We start from the raw sequence: 14,819 nt of genomic DNA, 5'->3' as shown, positions 1-14,819 counted from the left end.
CCTGTAGCCTACCAGGCTTCTCTGTCCATGGGATTTTCCAGGCAAGAATACTGGAGTGGGGTGTCATTTAGCCAGTGTTAAAGGAGAGGACCGGTGGGTTGCTGTGGCACTTTCTGGCCTCAGTTTGTCTGACTGGCCTGTGGACATGAACACCTGGTCTTCTGTTTCCCTTCCTCACCAGGCCGTGCCCCTAACTGGGCTGTGGAGCAAGAAGGCCTTGAGGGAGGCTGTCACCATGAGCAAGAGGCCTGGCCTGGCTGGTGGAGAGGTGGGGGTATGGCTGTGTGTCTGTGTACCCACACATGTCTGTCTGTGCCTACATGTGCCTGTATGTGTTCATGTATGGGTCAGTGTACCCAGGTGTGTTCACACACAGGAGTGGGTGTTTGTGCTTGTGTGAATCCTTGCATGTGTACCCATGTGTATGTATGCGTGTGTATGTATATGTGTTTCCAGGCATGTGGGTTTCTGTATCCCCCAGTCGTGTCCTCTCGGGTCCCAGTCTGGCCAAAGGGACCCCTAAATGAAGGGGATGCAGCCCCTAGCCTGTAACCCGCCCTGCCCTAGGACCCTTCTCTGGACTATGCAGTGGGGCTAGATTGAAGGAGGTGGGGTCATGCTTCTCCCCAAGGCAGGAGGGTGAGTGGGCAGCCTTAGGAGGCTCCCCCCTGACCTTGGGCCTTGACTTTGATAGGTAAGAATGGTCTGGTGAGCTGCAGGCAGGGCTAGCCAGAGTTGAAAGGGTGACCAGCAGACAGGCTTTGGAAAATGGAGGCAAAGGAAGGCCAAGGCGTATTACCTCTCTGATTGTATTTACTGCTTATGAAAATGGAGCAAATAATCCCACCTACTTGATGAGTATTGTGACTTCTATTGGAAGTATTTGAACAAATAGTAAGAGCTCAATAAATGTTTTCTGTAATCGTTTTATTATCATTTGGCCAAACTTAACTGCAGTTCTTTGGAGTGCCCTCAGCCTGAACTGCCTTTCCTTAGCCTCTTGGCAAACTCCTACTCATCCTTCAAAACCCACCTCCAGTGTCCCCTCCTCCAAGAAGTCTTCCATTACCATGCCTACAGGGATTTCCCTAGACCCTTCCATCTGACTGAGCCCTGCCCACTCTCTGTGTCTAATTTACTCTACCCCAGAAGGGTCCTTGGGGCTAGATGGGGAAGACCTGTCTTGGCTGCCCTTGGCAGCCTCTGCTATCCCTATTCTCTAATACCTACCCCATTAGGTTCCTGTGCTGTGACTTGCCATTTCTTGTGACCCAATGTCCTTCCTCATCCTCTCCCTTTTCCCTCTGGGACACCCCAGTCCTGATCCTCCATTTGGGCCAGGGGTTGACCCCCCCAGAGCTGGGGCGCAGCTGTTTCCAGCTTAGTCTTCCCAGACTGGGGGCTCCTCAGGCAGGTCTAAGGGGGCCTGAAATCCATCAACCAGTCCCAGGCAGTGAACATGGGCTATCTCCCATTCATTCATTCCACATACATTGACTGAGCACTTACTGTGAGCCTAGAGATGGGGGGGACACATGAATGACACAAACACCAGCAACCACTCAGGCACACAGTCTGAGGTAGGAACCTGGCAAGCACAGCTTCAAGGAGAATAAATGGTACCTCCTTCCTGCAGGATGCAGGGGAAGTGGTTTTAGAGTTGAGTACTACGGGAGGGTCACCCTAGGAGATGATGCTGAATTCAGGAGGAGCTGGAGCCAATCATGAGATAATTCATTTGAGGGCAGTGTCCCAGGGAAAGCAGCAAGTGCAAAGGTCCAGGGGCAGAAACCTGCTGGCCACATCCGTGCAGGGTAGAGAGAGAAGTGAGGCCGGATTCACTGAGCCAGGGGAAGCCAGAGGGAGAGAAGGTAAGGGTGGCGGGGAATGTGCTTCCACTGAAACCCAGGTGCTATTTGAAGTTTGGGAAGTGGTAAAGGATAGGGAACGGGGTCGCTAAGATTTGGACACCGCTGAGAGCCCGTCTCAAGGGCAGAAGTGGCAGATGGAATTGAGGGACTAGACAGTAAAAGGGCTAGGCTGGGACTCTTCATTTTCCTGTTTATTCTCCCTGCAGCGTCTTAAGTCTTGGGGATTATCCCACCCACCCCCAGCAGGGTCCAGAGAGGATGTGTGACCTGCCCTGGGTCACAAAGCCAAAGTTGAAGCCCCATCCCCACCCTAGGCTTCCAAAGGGAGGCTGGCTGATCGTAAGGGCCCCCTCACCAGTTTTCAAATCTCCCGGCTCTGGCCTCTCCCCAGCGCAAAGAGATTGTTCTCTTGTTTAAAGGAACCTACAATTCGATTTAATGTTTAGTTTTTATTTGAAGATCGAGACCTAAAATCTACTTAATAAAACACAAAGCCCCAAAGAGAGTTGAGGAGGAAGCCGAAAGTAATGAAGCGAAGGGGTCCTGGGGCAGAGGGTCTCGCCAAGGACGGTGCCCGGGTGCTCGGGACCCCGTGGGGCGGGTGGGGCTCCTGCCTACAGAGTCCCCGGCGCTTAGGACCCAAGGGCCGGTGGGGTGGAGCTTGCGGAGATCGTCCCCAGTGACAGAACCCCGGGATCGGCCGGGGGAAGGGCGCCAGGCTCGGGCTGGGGGCGCGTCTGGCCCCGGCGCATTCCAGAGGATCGGGTTACTGGCGCAGGCGCCGGCCCCTCCCCTCCAGCCCCGCTTCCGCCCTCGCCTGGAGCGGGAACAGCAGTCACCTCCCTCCTCCAGTGCAGGTGTTTGTCCGGTCTCCCGGTCTCCCGGTCTCCCGGTGAGGGCCCAGCCCCAGCCCTCTGGCTGTTTCCAGTCTCACAAGACCATTTTACAGGAGAGGAAACTGATGCGCCGCCAGCCCCCTTCAGCACCAGAATGACACCGGGCAGAGCCTGCTTTACGACCGGCGACCCTGTTGACTGTTCCCTGAGACTGTGACATTCCTAGGCTCCCAGAAGAGCCAATAAGTCCAATATATGGTGATTGATTGACCATACCAAGTGAGCCCAGAAGGACTACGGGACAAGAAGAAAATAACTTAGGCCACGCTGACCCCCACCCTCCCAGGACAGGAAGGCCTCCTGCATTCACCCAGTGCACATTGTCTGTACATTTGCTGAATACCCATGCCCAGGTTCCCAGGTGGCTCAAGTGTAAAGAATCCACCTGCCAATGCAGGAGACAGAAAGAGATTCCGGTTAGATCCCTGGGTGGGGAAGATCCCCCTGGAGTAGGAAATGGCAACCTGCTCCAGTATTCTTGCCTGGAAAATTCCATGGACAGAGGAGTCTGGCGGGCTACAGTCCATGGGGTCACTAAGAGTTGGACAAAACTAAGCACATAGTACAGGCCTAGGTGCGTACACTTGCTGTATACACAGGCCAGGTCCAGTGTACTCACAGGTGGACACTGGAGAAACAGATTTAAGGGTCAGATGTCACAAGACCAACCTCAGAAGTTGATTTTTGATTTTGGCCAAGTTGAAGCATCATCACTCATCTACCACCGTCTACTGAACACCTGCTGTATGCCAAGGCCTGTGTGCTGGGGGAGGGTTTAGGGCCTTCCCTTACCACCTCTAAGCTGACTGGAATCTCAGGGCGGATGGGAAACCACCCCCATAACAGAGAAGCCCACCTTAGGTCAGTGTCACCATTTATTTTTCCTTTAAGTCGACCCCTTTTCAGCTTTTACTTCGGTAAATACATTTCAAAAGGGAAGCTTCGAGTCACCACCAGGAATGGAAAACCAGTTTCTCTTGCCATAAATAGAAGGAAACTGAAAAACGAAGAAATGAGAGCAAAACTCAGGCATTCCCTCCTCGGGGACCCTCTGGGTCGATTCCAGACCCCAAATTTCCAGTATCCAAAAAATGTTAAAGGCTGGGAAGCCCCAAACCAAGAGGACAGGCATGTGTGTTCACAGGGCAGGAAGGGCCGCAGGGACCCACAGAGCACTCCAGTCTCCAAGAGGGGGGTCAGCACACAGTAGGAGCTCAATAATGTGTCCAGCCTGGGTGATAAGCACCTACTATAATATGTGTCGGGATTGCCTGCATCAGCCAGAATCCTCCCAAGGTCCTTCGAGGTACTGAGCTGTTTGGGGGGCAGGGGAGACAGATGGCAGTGGCAGGCAGAAGCCTCTTGGGTATGCGTCACCAGGGGTCTCTCTGAGGAGGCTTCAAATTGGTTAAGCTCTCATTTCTGCCTAAAGACCTTGGGGCTGCCCCACCCACAATACTGTGGGACCCTGACATCCTTCCCATACTACCTGGGTGGGGGTGGGGGGATGTCAGTCGTGTCTGACTCTGTGACCCCATGGACTGTAACCCACCAGGCTCCCGTCCTTGGAATTCTCCAGGCAAGAATACTGGAGTGGGTAGCCATTCCCTGCCCCTGGGGATCTTCCCAACCCAGGGGTCGAACCCAGGTCTCTCGCATGCCAGGCGGCTTCTTTACCATCTGAGCCACCAGGGAAGTTGGGAATCAATGAATACAGTAACAAATAATTAAATGGATAAGTGTATAACTTAGTGAAGTAATGAGCAGATGCTTCCAGGAGGCCAAGATGGGAAACCCACTCCTGACATTGTTCTTTAAAAGCCCCACAGAAGCACCCGAAGAGGGACGCCTGTCCGTTTTTCACATAAATAAATCGAGGCTCTGAGCAAAGCATAGGCCCAGACTTTGGAGGAAGACTGGAATCCAGGTGAATCTCGGGGAGCTGGGCATCTCGGGGAGATGAGGCTGGACTTGGGGCTGCGGGCCCTTGGGGTAAGGCACCACGTCGGCAGCTCTACAGGATCCTGGCCCCTGTAGGGGAGTAGATCGAACGGGGGGTGAGGTAGCAGGGAGGAGGCGGTGGGGGCCCCCAGGGTGGGGAGGAGCAGGCGGGGTCCGCATCGCTTAGGAAGAGGCCCCAAGGAAGGAGCAGATTGGGGGCGAGGGCCTACATATGGGGTACGTATTAACGCCAGTCCTGCCCTTAATGGGCGAGGGGGCAGGACGACCCTTCCTCTGAACCTGAGGACGTTCTTCCGAACCCCCTCGCCCGTCTCCTCCTACCCCTCCCCCCAGGCCCCGCCGCCGCCGCCGCCTCTCCCAGGGAGGAAGTGGTGAGGATGCGGGGGGAGGGCCCCCCATTCTCACTTCCCCTGGGGCAGGGCGGGGCCTGCAGGGTTCCCTCCCCCGCAGCAGGAATAGAGGGCCCCCCATCCCCGCACACACACAGGGGTGGGGGCCAAGGAGGGCTGCCAGAGCTGGGACTAGGCTAGGGTTGCACGCCCCGCCATCCCCATACCCAACCCCGGTAACATAAGTTCTCTAGGCTTTGACGGTTCTCATGTTAAATACGGGGGTAAGAAGCTCGACTTTGAAATAGTGAATTGCTGGGTGAGAGGTCCCTGTCCCGGGCCTGACGAGCCCCCCACCCTATCCATTCCCCACCCCCACCCCCGGCCCGGGGCGGGAAAACCCAGCCGGACAAGGACACGCCCAGCCTTGGAAGGGTCAGGGCCGGGCCGGAGGGAGCGATGTCGCAGTAAACACGGACTTGGAGGGAGGAGGGAGGCGCATTCCGCGGCGCAGGCAAAGACCTGATCCCGTTGGGGCCTCTTCGGCTCGCCTCGCGGCTGCGCTGCCCAAAACCTATCTCACGTCGGTCCCCGCAGCCTGGCCCCGCCTCTGGCGGGGATCGGGTAGAGAAAGGTTACGGCGGGGTTGGGGGGTGGGGGGGTTCGGCGCAGCGGGCGGCAGCGCAAGAGTTAACCCGGCGCGGCGACCGGACTGTGTGGCGTGGGGGTGGGTGGCGTCAGAACCGACGTCAAGGCCAGGAGGAGCGGCGTAGACGCGGGTGCTCCGGCCGCCCGGCCCGCGCCCCCGCCACTCGGGAGACTGTGGGTGTGGTTGGTGGGGGGGAGGCCTGCCCCCGCAGTTTCCCCCACGCCTTGCAAAAGGACCGGGCAACTGAGGCACGAGAAGGGGCGTGGCCTGCCTGGAAGCGCCGCGGGTCTCTGGGCTCCGGGCGCCCGCCCCTCGGCCCCAGCCCGCCCCAGTCCCCCTGGTCACCCTCATCCAGACCGGGACTCCCCCCGCCTCCGGCCCCCCGCCCGGGGTGGCCGGGCTGGCACGGACTGGTATTTTAGTTTCGTTCTCCAGCACGCGGACAAAAGCGCCTAAACACTCGCTGGGCGGCCCCGAGCGTTGCCGTACGTAGTCGCCGCTTCAACGTGGTCCTCAGTTTTCTCCACCCGACAATGGGAGAGAGCTGACATTTACTGCGAGTGCCCGCTCGGCCTTAGGGAGGGGGTTGGAAGGGGATTCCCACCCCAAGGGGCGGGGAGGGGAACCGAGAGCCCAGAGGTACGAGTTGGGGACTCTAGCCAGGCGAGATTCGAATCCCCCACTGGCTCCCGGCCCCCCTCCTTACCTCCAGCCCTCTCTGGTCCCTCTCCCTCCGTCCTCTTCCTCCCTTCCACTTCTCCCCCCTCCTCCCCTCCTCCTTCCCATCGCCCCGCCACCCCCGGGCAGGCTTGGCCTCCCCGCGGGGCCGCTAATTAAATGCAGGGCTGGGGAAGGGAGGACCGCACGCCTTAACCCCTTCCATGCCGGGCCCTGGAGCGCTGTTACTGCCAGGGAAGGAGGGAGAATGTCTGCTGCCAAACTCCCCTGCGTCCAGAACTTCGGGCCCCAGGACAAGCCCATCTGATGAATGGGTTGCTGTTGTTTAGTCGCCAAGTCACGTCTGACTCTTGCGACCCCAGGCTCCTCTGTCCATGGGATTTCCCAGGCAAGAATGCTAGAGTGAGTTGCCCTTTCCTTCTCTAGGGGATCTTTTTCCCATCCCGGGATGGAACCCGAGTCTCTTGCATTGGCAGGCGGGTTCTTTATCACTGAGCCACCAGGAAAAACTGATGAATGGATCAGTAAAGGCTTAGGGGCTGGCCCCAAGATTCTGGACAAGGCAGATTCTTCATGGCCTCCTAACAGGAGGGCTGGAGCAGACAAATAGTTGGGAGGGGGAAAGGAATTATAGTGACTGTGAAATAAACAAAGGGAGAAAGGCAGAGATGGAGGAAGACAGCAGGAGAGGGAAGGAGGCAAAGTCTGGTGGAGACAGAGACCAGAGAGAAAGGAGGTGGGAAGACAGACCAGTTATAGAAGGCAGAAGACACAGCAAGAGACACTTGATTGTTAGAAAATCAAGCCAGTTTTCACTGGGATGCTTGGTTCTTGGCTGGGGATTGGAACCAGTCTTCCGTCTTGACATGATGAGAAGGTGACATTATAAATCTGTACAAAGAAGATACTATCTGAAGTGAGTGTCAGAGGGCAGCCCAGTTGGAGCTAGTGAGGACATGGTGGCCCTAGCGGTGCTCAGTATGTGTGGTGACAAGGGATTCAGGAGGCCACCTTGCGAGCTGGAGGTCTCAGCTACCCTGGAGGCTCACAGGGCAAGATCCCTGATGCTGGCTTCTGGCCGCGGCCTGGCTCACCCACTGCTCAGTGACCTCTGACAGTGCTTTGTGGCCTGAACCACCCAGGGAGCTGTAGCTCTCGCTCCCAAGTCCCCAGCCTGGCCCTGCAACTTTGGGTCAGGTGGAGAGGACCCAGACACTGGCATTTCACTGCCTGGCTTCCCCTTCCCTCGGCTCACTGGCTACTGCCATCGTTGGATAGACCGACACTCTGAGAGGGGCCCGCATTCTTGGGGTGGGAATATCTGAAAACATAGGTAATATAGTATCTGGCAAGGGCTGTGAATAAATCTCACCAGGAGGAGGGGAGTAGGGAATACAGAGGGCCCATGACCTCTGCAAGGAGGCACCAGGGAAGGATGTTCCTAAACGCTGGGTTAGCAGGTGCAAAGGCCCTGAAGTAGGGATATAGGATGTGTTGGAAGACAATCAAGGAAGAGGCTGGAGTGGGGTGAGCAAAGGGGAGATGGGGGGAGGTAAGGGCAGGGGCGAATCACAGGGGCATCCCTGTTGTCAGCTGCTGAGGTGGGGGTAGGTGGAGTCCTTGCCAGCTCAGGTAGAGCCTGTGACTACCCTCCCTGCCTCCGTTTCCCCACCAGTGCCCATGTTCCAGAGGATGCAGGGGAGACAGTGGGTATAGAGGCAGCCCAGGGTCACAGGGGTCCATCTTCTGCTCTCTGTGAGTGCCCCCCTGGCCTCTTCACATGCCCTGTGGCTCCCTGCTCAGCCCATCTCCCTGTCACCCCCTAGCTCTCTGCCCACTGCTGCCATCCAGCCACCTAACCTTTGCCCATGATGTTCCCTCACTAGTGCCCACGAAACACTCTGCAGCCCCCCTATCTAGCTGAGCCTGAAGACTTTCCCTCGGCTGGCTCCCCAACCCCACTGGGCCCCTCACTCAGCCCCCTCACCCCATGTTTGGCTGCAAGCTCTGCAGGGAGGGGGTGACTTAAGAGACAGAGAGGCTGACAGATGGGAGAAGGTGGGCATCGGGGTCTTTGAGCTCTGCCCGCAACCTGGTTAAAAATAGCTGCCCCTCTGCTCCAGCCCCCTGTGAGGAGGTGGCAGTGACGGTGGCTGCAGTGATGGGGGATGTGCCCCGAGGAGCATCCGGCAGGGCCCGCGTTGCCATGGTGATGCTGACTCAGAGGCAGAGGCAGGTAGCGGCATCTGGTACCCGGCGGCCGCCTCTGCACGCAAGGCACCCTGCCCAACCCCCACCCTTCAGCCTCCACTCCACTCATCTTCTGAGACTAGAGAAGGGTGGGTGAGGCCCTCTGGCAGCTGGTTAAGCTCCTCCACAACCCCCATCCAATCACCTACTAGCAGGTGGGAGATCATGTTCTCACTGCAGTGACTGGGTACCAGCTCTTCCTCCCTCCATCCACCTGTCATCCTGTCCATCTGTCTGGCCATCCATCCATCCACCCACCTATCCATCCATCCCTCTGTTCATTCAGCCACCTAACGTTCATGGACCACTTCCTGTGTGACCACACTGTTCTCTCAGCACTGGGCAGTTAGTTCTTGCTCATGCAGTCAGAGTATCAGTGAAGGGTTTGGGCTGAGAGGATGCTGGTGAAGACCCTTGGCCACTTGGGCCCAGGCCTCAAGATGCTGAGACCCTCTTTTCTCCCTTCTGCTGTCAGTCTCTCTCTCTGTCTCTCCATCTCAAAGTCCAGCCCAGCCCCTTCCCCACACCCCTCAGGCTTCACAGCTGTGCCCACCTCCCTCTTTACTTATCCTGCTCTAGCCCACACCAGCCTTTGTGCCTTTCCTCCAGTACATCAGCTCATTCCCACCTCGGGGCCTTTGCACATGCTGCTCTCTCTGCCTGGAAGACCCTTAGGGTCTTCACCCAGTATCCGTCTTGTTTAATTCTTAGTTTCCTGATTATCTCTCTCTCCCCCCATCTTCAGAGTATATAGACCTAAGAGATGGCCTGTTGTTCCTTTGGTGTAAACACAGAGTAAACACTCAACCAACAGTCCAGGAGCTCATGAAGGATAAACAATGTATCCAGTCATATGACATATTATTCAGCCAAAGAGAGGAATGAAGCACTGATACACACCGCAACATGTGTGAACCTTAAAAATCCTATGCTGAGTGAAAGAAGCCAGATGCCAAAGGCCGCGTAGGATGTGGTTCCGTTTATGTGAAATGTCCAGAACAGGTCAGTTCATAAACAGGCAAGCAGATTAGTGGTTGTCAGGGGCTGAGGAGGAGGAAATGGGTGTGAGGCTTCTTTCTGGGGTGATGTTCTGGAACTAGGTACAGGTGGTGGTTACACAACATCGTGAATGTACTAAATACCGCTGAATTGCTCCCTTTTTTTGTTGTTGTTTTTAATTTGGCTGTGCCACATCTTAGATGTGCCATGCAGGATCTTTGGTTGAGGCAAGTAGGATCTAGTCCCCCTGACCAGGGATGGAACCCTGGCCCCCTGCACTGGGAGCCCAGAGTCTTAGTCACTGGACCACCAGGGAAGTCCCTGAATTGCTCACTTTAAAGAGGTTGATTTTATGTTACTGAATGTTACTTCAATTGTTTTTAAAGCATTTTAGGTAAAAACTGTCTCTGTGTTAGCTGCTTGGTCGTGTCCGACTTTTTGCAACCTCGTGGACTATAGCCCACCAAGCTCCTCTGTCCATGGGATGTCCCAGGCAAGCATACTGGAGTGGGTTGCCATTTCCTTCTCCAGGGGATCTTCCCAATTCAAGGGATTGAACCCAGGTCTCTTGCATTGCAGGGAGACTCTTTACCTTCTGAGTCATCAAGTGTGGACTTTAGGCAATAATGCTCAACTTGCTGTGTCTCCAAGACACCCAGCATGCGCCTTCCCCAGGGCCTTTGCACCTGCTATTCCCTCTAGCTGGAGGCTTCAGGGGATAGAGAAGCGGATTAGATCCCAGTGGGCCAAGCCACATTCCAACTCGAATCATTCCCCTCACTTTCCTGGGGCCACAAGAAAGGTCAGGGGGCTTGGTGGTTAGGATGGGGTATGCCCGGGAGACTGAGTGGTTAGGATGATATCAAAGATATTTGGGTGCATTGGAGGGGGACAGCCTGCTCCCTGGGGGAGGGAGAAGGACCAATAACCTATGTGGGGTCCCAAAACAAGTGGGCAGGGGAGGCAACAGGATTGGATCCAGCTGGGGGCCCTGTCCTAGGAGCCTGCTTCCAGCAGTCTCATGAACACAAACAGCAAGATCCATTTTCTAATTTTGAAGGAAAACTGCTGAGTAATGAAGATCTCCCTGATCAATGTTGCTGCACCCTGGCCTCCCTCTCCAGGAATCGAGACGTCTAAGGGTTGTGGAAAAGGCTTTGCCCTTCCAGAGAGTTCTGGGGAACCTTGTGGAGTCTCTCCATGGCAACAGGGAGGAAGCAAGGCCACCTCACCACACTTGACAGGGATGTGGGCACTTGGGGACCTCCCGCAGTCCTGCTGGCCAGAGAGGCATAACCTGCTGGAGGTGTGTAGCATGGAGGGACGGGCCCCGGGGGTGCTTATAGGGATGGTTTTCCAAGGAACAGAGAAGGGACTGAGGGAGGAGAGATGCGTGCCTGTATTCCCCAAGTATTTTTAGGCACTGAATGCAGCCCTGAAATATTTCCACGGCCACTCCCAAGAGTGAGCTGGGTGACTATTTTGGTGCCTGGTTCCAGCGGGGGCGGAGTGGGGATGAGTCATCCCTGGGTGGCTGGGCCCAGACCAGGAGGGGGGTCTCAGGGCAGGACCCAGGGCCTGTAAGGTGACAGCTTTCGGACCTGGGGCCAGGCATCTGGTGTCGGCCTCCGGGGCACAGAGGACAGTAGCCTGGCCCCTCCCTGTGGCGTGGCACCACTGCCCGGGTCCCCCCTGGCCAGTCAGTCACGCTGCCCCCCACAGCTTATGGAGATAAAGAGGGTCCCAGTTGAGGTTTCAGACATTCCACAGGTGCTCAGTGAGGCGCTTCTCCTGTGTTTTCAAGTAGGAATGAGAGACTTCCCCAGAGGTCCAGCGGTTAAGACTCTGCGCTTCCATTGCAGGGGGCACGAGTTAATTCCCAGTATGAAAAAACAAAAATTTTTTTTTAAAAGCAAGTATGGAAAAAAAAATAAATAAATAAAAGCAAGTATGGAGCACTGGCTGTATGTCTGAGGCCCAGTGGGGTTACACCTCCCAGCGTGTGTGCTGGGGTGGCTGGCTCACGCTCTCTGTGTTTGCACATGGGCGCTGCCTGGGCCCTGCTCGGCCGTTCCTGGGACCAAGCCCCGGGGTCTGTCCGTCCTCACTTCCCTCCCTGAGCAGGCCCCACAGTCTCAGGGGCTTTGTGTTTACTGCTCCCTGCTCTCTTCCCGAGGTCAGAGGCTTCTTCTTTTTTTTTTTTTTTTTTAAGACTTTTGTGATATGGACCATTTTTAAAGTCTTAATTGAATTTGGACAGTCTTGTTTCTGTTTTATGTTTTGGTTTTGTGGCCCAGAGGCATGTGGAATCTTAGCTTCCTGACCAGGGATCAAACCTGCACCCCATGCATTGGAAGGCAGGCTTAAGCACTAGACTTCCAGAAAAGTCCTGACCAGAGGCTTCATGTCCTTCAGAAACTGATTTGACCATGTCCCCCTTCTAGTCTTCAGAAAGCTCCCACCCCAGCATCCTGAGCTTGCAGAACAACCCAGTCTGGCCCCTTCCCCCGCCACCTCTGTGGCCTCTCCTGTGGGCTGACCCCACCCCCACCCCAGCACTGCTTCCCCTGGTCTCTTGGCTTCCACGCTTGCCTCAGTCTGTTCTGGAACCCTCTGTGGCTTCCTCTGTCACTCAGAGCCTGCGCCTGCCCCACTTCCTGCCCTCTCAGTCTGCTCCTGTCACCGCCTGGCACAGGACCTTTGCACAGGCTGGGAACACTCTTCCCCCCAGGGGTATGACTCCTCTGCCTGGAGCCCTTTTCTCAAATGTCACCCCTGGCCTGCCCTGACCACCTCTCTTCCCCACCCTCATTTTCTTCTTGGAATTTATGCATTTGGCCTGTCTGTTGCCACTCACCCTCCTGGAAGGTAAGGGTCCCTGTGGTGGGGGACTCTGTTTAATTCACAGCTTAGTCTCCAGTGCCTGGGATGCGGTTGTGGCCCCAGTTCCTCCACCCCCAGCCAGGCCTCTCTTCCCGTTATGGTGAACAGCTGCCGTCGTTGAGACCGCCTGAGTGGACATCAGACCACCTCCCATACCTCCCACAGACCAAGCAGCCTTGTCCGCGGAGGGCGGCCAGAGGACACGGAGACAGTGATGGGCGGGTAGGGACACATGGGCCAGGACGTGCAGACCCCAGGGCCCAGCTGGATGGGTGGGGAGGACACCTGCCATCAAGCTGGCCTGGAGGAAGTGGGAGGCAGCCCGCTGGGGCAGGGCTTCCAGGGGAGGTGCTGATGGAGCAGTAGGTGAGGCCCAGTGGAGGAGGAATCAGTGCTGAGGGGTGTGCAGGCAGGATTGACACAGGAAGGCTAGAGTCGCCCTCCTGCCCACCACTACCTTGGGGGGCTGCTGCTTACAGCTGCCCACTGGCTCCAGCTCCCTGAAATGGACTCATGGCCCCAGGTTGAAGCAACAGGGCAATCCAGGCTGGCCCCAAGCTGAGTCACACCTGGGTGTGTGGGCCTCCCTGGCCTGACAGCTGGAACAAACTCCAAAGGGAGAAGGTCGGCCCACGGGAAACACCTACACTTCACCACCTACTCTTAGGGTAGCCCACAGGCTGCAGGTCATGCAGCAGTCAGCTGATGGGGGCGCCAGCCCCCGGAGACAGACCATCAGGAGGGCAGAAAGGAGGCCGACTTGTGGGAACCAGGCCGGCACTTTTGGTTTCTCTTCTTGTTCAGGGCGTTGAGGCTGGTTTCTTGAAACCAACCAGGAAGAAGAACTGGAAAACCGGGCTGTCCTCACACCCAACTCAGGAAGACGGAGTCTTCCGGAAGCCCCTTGGCACCTAAGCGGCCAGTGCCGGGGAGGCGGCTCACGTCACCAGCGGGCTCGGAGAGAACTGGGCCGTGAGCCCGGGCTGCCCGGCTGGAAAGGTCAGGGGCGGCTGGCGGCGCGGGCAGGAAGCCGCGATTACGCACGCCGCCGGGGATGCGCCCCTGTGTGCAGACGGGGCGCGTCGGAGACCCAAGACCTTGAGCGGCTAAGGGGCCCTTGGGAACGTCTGAACGTGTTCTTGGTCCAGAGCTAAGGAAGAAAAACCAAACCGCGAACAGCAGGAAGGGGCGGGGCTTCTAAAGGGCTTCTCGTTCACAGCCTTGCAGGGTACCCGAGGCGGAGCGCCCAGCTCTCATCAAAGCCTCACCAGAGACATCACGCCCCTGGCAAGTGGGAAACCCAGACTCCAGACCAAGGCCCCCAAAGGCCATGATGGGATTCTGTATCCAGGGCTATGGGGGAGGGGAGTTGTGAACCCAGGCCCTCCCTTCCCACCATTCCTTTTGTGTCTTCCTACCAGCCTGGCCTGGCACCGCCCACGTCTGAGGGAGGTGGGTTCCCCGGGCCCAGGTCGCACTCAGACGCACCCCTGTCCCAACCTATGCCAAAACGGACTCAGGCAGCAGCAGGTCCCTGGAGGGGTTGCAAAAGGAGAGAAGCAATGGTGAGGTACTGGCAGGGAACAGCACTCTCCAGATAGGATCAGACTGAGAAATCGTAAGAGAATCTTTGAGATAGCTAGGCCGGTACTTTGCAGACCTAAGTGGAGTTCTACAGGCACCACCATCTTTTCTTCCAATCACCCTTCAGAACCGGTCTCAACACAGTATCGGTGACAAGTAGAACCCCAGGCCAAGTAGACTTCACATCCATAGGAACCAGCCTCTTAAACACCAGGCTGTCTAGAAGTATCGGTCAAAGGACCACATCACCGGAAGCGATTTGCACAAGTGCTGGCTCAGCATCTCAGGCAACTCGCCGAGCCGTGGACAGGCAAGTGCCCTGACTCTAAGAGGAGGTGAAAGGTTCACGAAAACCTTCATGTGTTCCTGGAGGCAGCTCCCTGTCACAGCTTCTCAGGGAGCTCTGGCGTGAACAGGGCTTGCAACACAGGGACGGAGGGTGAGGACAGGCAGTGTGGGTGTCCCACTGGCTCCCGCCTAGGACTTCCCTCCCCCACCTCCCCACAAAGAGGGGAAGGTGCTGCCCAGACCCCCATCTTGCCTTCCACCTTTTGTAAGAGGCTGCTGAGGGTCATGGGAACCAGTGTCCCATTGAAACGCTTCCCCTTGGTGAGAGGCCACGGGTGCAAAAGGAAACTTCTTGCGTGGGGGCTGTGATTTCCTGAGGACACCACTACTGGATGTGCCCAGTGGTTCAAAGGAATTACGGATTTCGCAG

General features: G+C 56.7%; 1 long non-coding RNA gene across 2 annotated transcripts; it reads left to right on the top strand.

Annotated features, from left to right (window-relative positions):
• The first annotated feature begins 6,438 nt into the window (after window positions 1-6,438).
• On the top strand, window positions 6,439-11,748 carry LOC122699251. Of its 2 annotated transcripts, none has more exons than XR_006342579.1 (3): window positions 6,439-6,787; window positions 9,430-9,637; window positions 10,695-11,748. It is a non-coding gene; the product is annotated as an uncharacterized LOC122699251 (long non-coding RNA). The 2 variants fall into 2 exon arrangements; XR_006342578.1 differs by having other exon boundaries at window positions 9,381-9,637.
• Window positions 11,749-14,819: the final 3,071 nt, after the last annotated feature.

This window comes from Cervus elaphus, chromosome 9 (assembly GCF_910594005.1).
Source record: "Cervus elaphus chromosome 9, mCerEla1.1, whole genome shotgun sequence".
NCBI classification, from domain to species: Eukaryota; Metazoa; Chordata; class Mammalia; order Artiodactyla; family Cervidae; genus Cervus; species Cervus elaphus.
The sequence above is the reverse complement of the archived record's forward strand: the minus strand, read 5'-3'. Positions and strand labels throughout refer to the sequence as shown.